The sequence below is a fragment of the Rhinolophus hipposideros genome (genome assembly GCF_964194185.1).
Source record: "Rhinolophus hipposideros genome assembly, chromosome: 9".
Taxonomy (NCBI): domain Eukaryota; kingdom Metazoa; phylum Chordata; class Mammalia; order Chiroptera; family Rhinolophidae; genus Rhinolophus; species Rhinolophus hipposideros.
This window is the reverse complement of record NC_138055.1, coordinates 68,732,700-68,741,168: the sequence shown is the minus strand read 5'-3', so window position 1 is coordinate 68,741,168 and position 8,469 is coordinate 68,732,700.

Genomic DNA, 8,469 nt, shown 5'->3' with positions numbered 1-8,469 from the left:
GCACAGACTGGATGAGCAGCGCAGGACTGAACTGTTCCTTCAGCCCACAAGCACTTAGGGAGCCTACTGTCAAGCCAGGCATTGTGCCAAGTGCTAAAGTTTCAAAAATGACCTCAAAGAGGTAATATTCTAAAAAAATAAGAGTATCCTGAATTAAGGCAGTAAGCCTAAAAGAGGGAGATTGCTTTGAAATATTTTTAGAAGGTAGACATGAAAGAATTGTCTGAGGTATAAGCCAGGAATAATCATAGTAGGTGCTATTTATGTCCAAGTGAGGTTGTGTATTCCAGGGGACTTTATAAAAGCAGGATCAGGAACCACTCCCAGCCCCAACGTATTGAAAGGGAAAGTAAGACATCCTACAGGAATGAAGGCTTTGAAGGAGTCTAGAGACTACTATCAAATGGGTAACTCTCAGTTATTAGCTCCTAAAATTAGTTAGAAAAAAAAATTAAAGTAGGTACCTGTAGGATATAGATGAAAGAGAGCCAAGCTCGGATCAATGACACTGCGGGGATACACAAATGGACCTGTTAACAAACTAAGGCTTTAAATAAATTCTCCGTCTCCGTATTTTGGCATAGAAGAGGCATCGTCAATGTATAATTCTTCTGAGACATATGTATATGATCTGGGCTACTAGTTCCTAATTCAGCTATTCACAACCATGAACTCACATGGGTCCACGCCTTGTGAGGTGTTTTGCATGTGATTTACTTCTATGAGTAAAGTACTAAAATTCCATTTCTCAAGTGGAAGGGAAAGTAAAGTTACAATTAGATATCATGGGAATATGTCATGTATGTTAATATCATCCGTTATATGTGATAAAGAGGACTGATGCTTGATTGACCACAGGAGAGAAGAGAGTAAGCTGAGGCATGAGAGTGTAAAGATAGAGAAACTGGGACTTAGGTATATCATGTCATCAGATGTCATCAAAATCCTTATTTGGGCATTTAGATTTTTATAGGTTTTGGGGCTTTTTTTATAGTTATCAGTGTGTGTGTGTGTGTATGTGTATGTGTGTGTGTGTATGGTGAGAACATTTAAAATCTATTCTTTTAGCAATATTTTTTTAAACAAACATTATTCAATGCCAACTTAGATAAATACACCAGGATACTGACAATTTTATATTACTCATAATCTCAGGTAGCAATTTCAAAAGTTTACACAAAAGTTTTGATCAATGGAAACAGTTCTGCAAAACATGTATTAACTACCATATTGGCTACTCCAAAGGACACACCTTTATATGTACTTTTAGTATATCTGTTAAAAAAAAAAATACAGGGTTTAAAACTTCATGACCGTATATCTAATATCTAAGAGTCCAATATAGTTGCAGACAAAATTTTAGAGTTTCTCTTTCAGCGTGCTTTTCTTAGCTGCCTTTAAAAAAAAAATCAAAGCTTGCTTTATACAATATATATAAACCAAGATAGAGATATGCTGCACAATGAGTCCATTGGTGAAATAACTTCTGAATTATTACATATATTTTTATATTCAGATACTCTTCTTGGTATAAAACTTTATAACATTTTTCTGTGACATCAAAGGTTTAATTTCTGAGCTACCTGATATATTAAAAATAATGTGTTCCTTCCTTATTTTAACCCAACTTCCTGGAAAGAAAAAATTGAAATGTCTTAATATATTAACTTTCTATTAAAATGCATATAGGTTTCTCAGATGTGGGAAACCAATTTGACAGTCTTGTGAACTTTATCTCTACTAAGATGCCTCCTAGTTGACATAATAGTTTTAAGAGCCCTGAATACTAGAATTGGAAGGAATCAGTCAATATATATATTTTTCTATTTGGGTCATTTCCCTGTGGATAGCTACTTGGATCAAAGAGAAAACTTCCTATTTTAGTAAACTTACCACCATATAGTCTTGATGGTAAAAAGCAACGCATGAAATGAGCTTAGCAGGAATTACACTTTTACCTTTGGTCTATGACGTCTGTTATCAATAAAATGATAGCCATGCTTTTATTGTTTATTTCTATCTTTGAGACAGATATTTTCAACTAGTTATAAAGCCACATTTCCAATTCACTCTGCCCTTAACATGTGACTCTTCTGAGATTATAAATATAAGAAGGCAATGGTTATAGTCTCTCTCAATCCATAAACTCGTAATTGATAGTAGGAATGCATAGACCTCCACTCACCCAGATTAATGTTGGCAAGCTAAAATTAATCTTAAATGCCCCATGCCTAGACAATCTGCTGCCTAACCAACCTTACTCTGTGGTTAGAAAGAAGGGTAAAGAAAAGATAATTGGCAAAGTAACAGCACATCTTAAATATATTAATAGTTCAGAAGAGGGGCCCTCAATTTCATTACGATTATTATTATTTTCAATTTTTTTCAATAAATCTGGGTTACAATGGATTACAAGTAGGCTGAGTTCCCCAAATGTCAGAACCAGTTACCAAGCTCCAACTAGTACACATTAGTTAGCAAGAGGAAGTTCAAAAGTCTATCAATGCTGAGATAAACTAATTTAGCTTTCAAATCCTTTCAGGGCCTCCATATTTTTAAAGCATTCTGCTTAGTATCATCCAAATACATATATTCAGTATTTTTTCAATCTCCAAAATGTGAAATGGGCTTTCTGAAAAACATCGCTTTGTCTAGTACATAGCAGACATAATTTTTTTTTATTAAATAAATAAATTTGTAAGTTAAACAAGATTGTAAAATTATTCAGGCAGATGTCTCAGTAGTAAACTCTATTTCTTGCCAAGATATTTATACTTATTATAACATTTCTATTTTTGTTTAGTAAATGATTAAAACTTGCTTTCCTTGGGCCTCAGTATATAGCACAGTCTGCTAGTAAGAGATTAAATAAGGCAAGATTCGTGACATCAAGGAGTTCCCCGACGGTTGTAAAAAGAGACACACATCAGATAATTACTGATTGCCTCCTCTTTTGTGATCTTTTTATTGTAATTAAGATCATCCACAGTCATGAACAAGTCTTGTATTTACAATTGTCTAATGAATGGGAAAGATGCTCATGTTGACCAATGTGACGTGCCAGGTCAATTGGTGTCAAGTCACAGCAATCAAAGGTGTTAAGAAAATATGATGAGCTGGTCATAAGGTGAAAAAACACTTCGTTTTTATGGACGCATAATCAGATTCAGTAAATCCATATGCTTCACACTCAAGCAACTATTACCACACAAGCATTTTCTCTCTACAGGTTTTAAGACAAACATAATGCTATTTGATAAATGCTATACAAGTGCTTTCATAACTATTATAAACGCACAAAGAGAAATAAATTCTGCAGGTGTTGAACATGGAAGAATTTCAGAAAATATGTAAAGTGGTTACAGAATTTGAAGCTAGCAATATTTGTCAAATCCACCAAAGCCCAGGAGAAATTTCCAATAGCAGAAGCCCGTTATGGACTGAGATAAAACAGCAGGACAGTATGATTTGAGAAGTTATTGCACTAACCCCCACTGAATATCTCTACCTTAAAAACCTCAGTACTTCACTTAAAATGTCTTTCTAACTCTATGGCACAGTTTCTATGTAGCTCTGTTCAGTGGGAGCTATGTGGGGCCATTGGTTTATTACTAACTTTTCCTCTCCCTTCCTTTGGTTACATTCCCCAATAGAGCGACATGGCCAAAGGCAAAAATTACCAAATGATGGTACATTATAACCTGTGCTGTGATCTCAGCAGTAGCAAGAGTGGAAATACCAGAAACCAAAGGAGCAATAAGAGTTATAGTCATCTCTGCCCTGCCTGATGTTGCAAGCACTTTAAATGACTCCAAATTGCATTCAGGTAACTTTCTATCACACTGCTACACAAATAGTTTCTGAGAGCAAAAGTCATCTTCTTTTCCCAGCAGAAAAAAGTCATGAATGACCTTGACATGAGAAATTTGCTTAAGGTCTGTGCACATAAACAGTCTCTCCTGCTTAAAATCTTAGGGGATTTCAACAGCATCCACAGAGATGATGAGGGATATTAATGAAAATCCATTTATTCTGTTTCTTGGCTACTCTTTGTCTAGGAAAATATCTCTTATATAGATGAGAGTAAAGCACAACAACAGAAAAGGAAATAAAAAATAAGGATAAGAAAAGAACTTGAATACTAGATAAGAACTTGCCCTTGAAATATTAGAAATAAAAAAATACCAAAATGTAGTCTGAACAGACTATCCCCAGTGTGACCTCCATGTTGGTAGTAAAGGAGACAAAAGTCAAGAGAGGAAGAAAAATTAGAGAATAGAGTAGGCCATTTCTTCTATCTTCGTCACTGCCAGTGCTCCTGAGTTCATGGTGTCTCAAAGTTGAGTGGACAGTGGCTGCTATGGGTGGCTCATAACTGAGCCTCTACCCCAGAACAGGAAACAAAATATCAGAGGTATCACTCCTAGCGGTGTTGGGAGGTGAGATTCCCCCCACAACTGCTCTGTCTTTTTTTGTGGTAGAGAAGTTCTCCTTGATGCTGTCTGAGGAAAGCAAAAGGAACATCTTTTAGAAATGCCTTGTATAATAAGTTGAGGTCAAACTTTGGGACAAGGTTGAGGCCATCTCAAGGAGAGAAGAAAAGTCTTCACTCACTTAAATTGTTTTATCTGTTTATAGAAATCTCATCATCAAGCTTACCCAGGGTAATAATATATTTTGTTCTTAAATGTCCTCCTTCAACAATGTGATGATCATATCCAGTTGCTCTGTAAAGGAAGACAAGAGAAATTTTTAAAAATCATGGGATAAGTGGGCATGGCCAACAAGCCTATTCAAATTAGGTTATGAAAAGTTTAGGGAGATTCGGTTCTGAGTCCCGGATTTTTAAATCAGTGTCTTACTTCTTTACTTGTCAATATTGTATTTTCTACTTATCTACATGTATGGAAATATCTTTTGGTAGAAATTAAAAATGAAATAGAAGGACCTAGGAATTCTCAACTAAATATTGTGGACTGCATAGTTAATACCTCTGTACAGAACACAATAAAAAATTAATGAAGTTGAATGTTTAGTACTACAGAGAATTAAAAAGATGCATTAATCCCAATGCCACTTGATTTAGCCACCTCCACTTCTCCCAGACTTCACCAAAGGATAGAGAAAAGGTCGATGATATCTGGTATCTGAGTGTGGGATTAGTGATTGCCACAACATTGACTTGAAGAAAGTGAGAGAACTGCTAAACACAAAAAATTGGTTGGCTAACATGATTAATCGTACCATAAGTGATGATGAGCAAGATGGAGGAACTTTGAAAATAACTTATGATATGTAATAGATTTGATTCAAAAAGAAAGGATTATGAAAGAAAAGGATTCAAACATCTTCACATCATGATTCCACTATTAAGTTTGGTGTAAACAAGCATGACTTATAGACAATTAGACATGAACTGGCCTGCATAGGCAAATTTCTCCAGAAGTCACCTATAAGAAATATACCTAAAGAATGTTAAGGTCCGCATGTAGAGGACAAAGGGGAGTTATCAGTGAGAGAATTAAAATAGAAGACTTTCCAGATTTTCAGGGTTTCCAAGAGAATGATATAAACATTCAACTTGCAAGTCTAAAGATGAAAGATTTGCAGTTATTCGTTAAAATACTGAACAGATAATGGTAAAGCAAATGAAGAATTATTTTATCCAGAGATTAGAACAAGTTATTGTCAGCAGAACTTTGCATGCAAAACTGAAAAGCTCAGACCTAATGGCCTAAATCTAATCATGATTATTAAGGACAAGAAATATCTAACACCTAAATTGCTAATGTACAAATTTGGTGATAATAGGTTGCTGTAAAAAATACTCTAGAAATGAGAACACATCTCACTCACCAAAGAGTCTGGGGATTTAAAAACGTTTACCTGCAGTCTGGTTTTGGCTAAGAAAGAAGGTCATAAAAACAAAGCCTAACATTTCAGGATAGCATTGATCCTCTCAATTTCCTGTAGAAGAGGATATCAGATCTAAGGATAATGTTTCAAAACAGAAACAACCTTTAATAAGAGATGTTGTTTTCTTCAGCTTCAAACAAATTTCACAGCCAAATGTTGTGAACTGGTGAAGCAGTGTGTGGCGACCTGGGAATAACAGTAATAAAAAGGCAATAAAGATAGCTGTACAATCTAGAACGCTGGCACAGATGCACTCATATTCTGGAGTACATTCATTCATATGAGGAGGTTTAAAATTCATTTAATGATCATCAAACATTCATTCTTAATTGTGTTAAATGTATAATGTATTTATATTACTTGTAAAATCTGACTAATTAAATTACATTTAGTCCAGAATAGGTGGAATAGAATTTACTTGATGTAAAATTTTACTATCTATTTTAAATACATCTAGCATAAATGTATTTTTTATATGTCAGGATTTACAATATTTAGAATCATAGGAGAGAAGGCTTTTGATTTAGCTGTTGGATATTGTGCAATGACTAAGAAAATGGAAACTACTTACTATTTTGGCAAAAGAAGATTGTGTAGATGTTACATTTAATGAAGTTGAACCTTTTGGACAGGAGACATGTAACCTTTATAGTTTTTTAAAATATTTATCTACTTATTTATCAATTATTAAGGAAAATGAAGAAGAAAATAATAGTGGGAAAATATATATTACCTAATTTATCCCAAATGTGTTATGTAGTAGGCAATTAAGAAAAAGTGTGCTTGACACATGTTTATACAGTTAGCCAAAATAAAGAAGGAAGGAGGAAGGGGTTAGCAGGGAGGAAAGAATAAATGAGGAAAGGAGGATTTTATTAGGACAGAATACTCACGAGGGCTGATACATAAAACCCCTGATACAAATACTGACATTTCAGAATAAGCCATGATGTAGGAAGTTGATCCTACGCATGATAATTACAGAGGCTGTGGACTGGAACAACTATTGTTTGTATCTAGAAATCTATATACCAAGTCAGCCAGAGATTCGAAGGCTCGTTGGGGAATGCCGTCTGCTGTACAAGGCTTTCCATGGCTATACTAATCACTATTCATTATATTTCCTAAATGTTTATTTACTTGATACCTGAATGCATTATTTATTTTAGTTTCATTTTTGTTTACTTTTCAATTTTTTGAATGCTACGCTTTTCTAAAATTCATGTTAACCTGAAGGCATTTCTATTTTTAATTTCCACCATTTAATTAATGTAGCTATAGTCATATATATGTGGAAGGCATGGCTTAAAAGTTAATAAAATGTATTTTTCTACTTGCTCACAATTTGTAATTTAATATTGGAAACTCTAGTGGTTAAAATCAAATATGACTTGTGCCAAAATACAATTTTTGACATGACTGAAGAAGACAGTGCACTGTGTGTTTGACAGTTTTACATACTGGCGACAGATTCAACTAGACCTAGTACAGTCCAGAAAAGCTTGTTGAACAGGAATATGTATGAGTATGTTTGTTGGTTCATTTATTTGTTTCCGTTTGACTCTAAAAGAGCTGCGTTTGAATTCAATCATAATGTATATGAAACAATTTTTAAGTCAAACACTTTATGAGATGCATGCACTATATTATCTGATCACTACAAATATATGTCTTCTTTTGCTTGTTTTTGGTTTGTGAGGGAGCTTTATAGCAAAGACAATAATAAGCTTTACCCTTTAAATATGTTAAGGGCTATCATATAGTCCTTTGTTGTTCAGTATGTGTTATGAACTTGGAAGTCTTGAGGGCTGTAGTTATATTTGTGGTGTTAGATATAAGATTTAAGAAAAATATTTCTTCTGTTTTTTGATTAAAATAAATCATATCTTCATTAACTAAAAAGGTATAAATCTTAAAGTGTATCTGATTGTATCCTCTATGGACTTAAAAAGTTAAAAATATTACAAATGGATATATGAAATTTGACATGATAAAGCAATAAACTAAAATGAAAAGATAGGTTTATTAAAGATAGTTTTATTAAAAAGTTTTGAAAAGATAGTTTTATTAAAAAACTACATGAAATAAGGAAGGAAATAAGTAAATGCAAAAGTTAATACAGAAGTATATGCAATAGAAGCAGTGAATTTAATAACTGGTGCTACAGAAAATAAAATCAATAAAGTGGAGGGGAAACATACAGATAATTTCCTAAAGCACATAAAGAAAAAAGACATGAAACCAATTATCAATAAGAAAGACAGAAACTGGTAGTTCAACCAGAAGATAACTGGTGTTTTCAAAGATCAAAATCAATAATCAACTCTGTGGTGGAGAAATAGTGTCCTGAGTTTACACGACCCATGATTTCAGATCAATAGGTCTTTTTGAGTATGAATATTTAGTCATATTTATAATAGGAAATGAACACCTAGATATAGCCTAGGATATACATATCTTTTTATGGCATTACAGACACACACACACACACACACACACACACACACACACACACACACACACACACACACTGAGCCAACACAGGCCTATTTT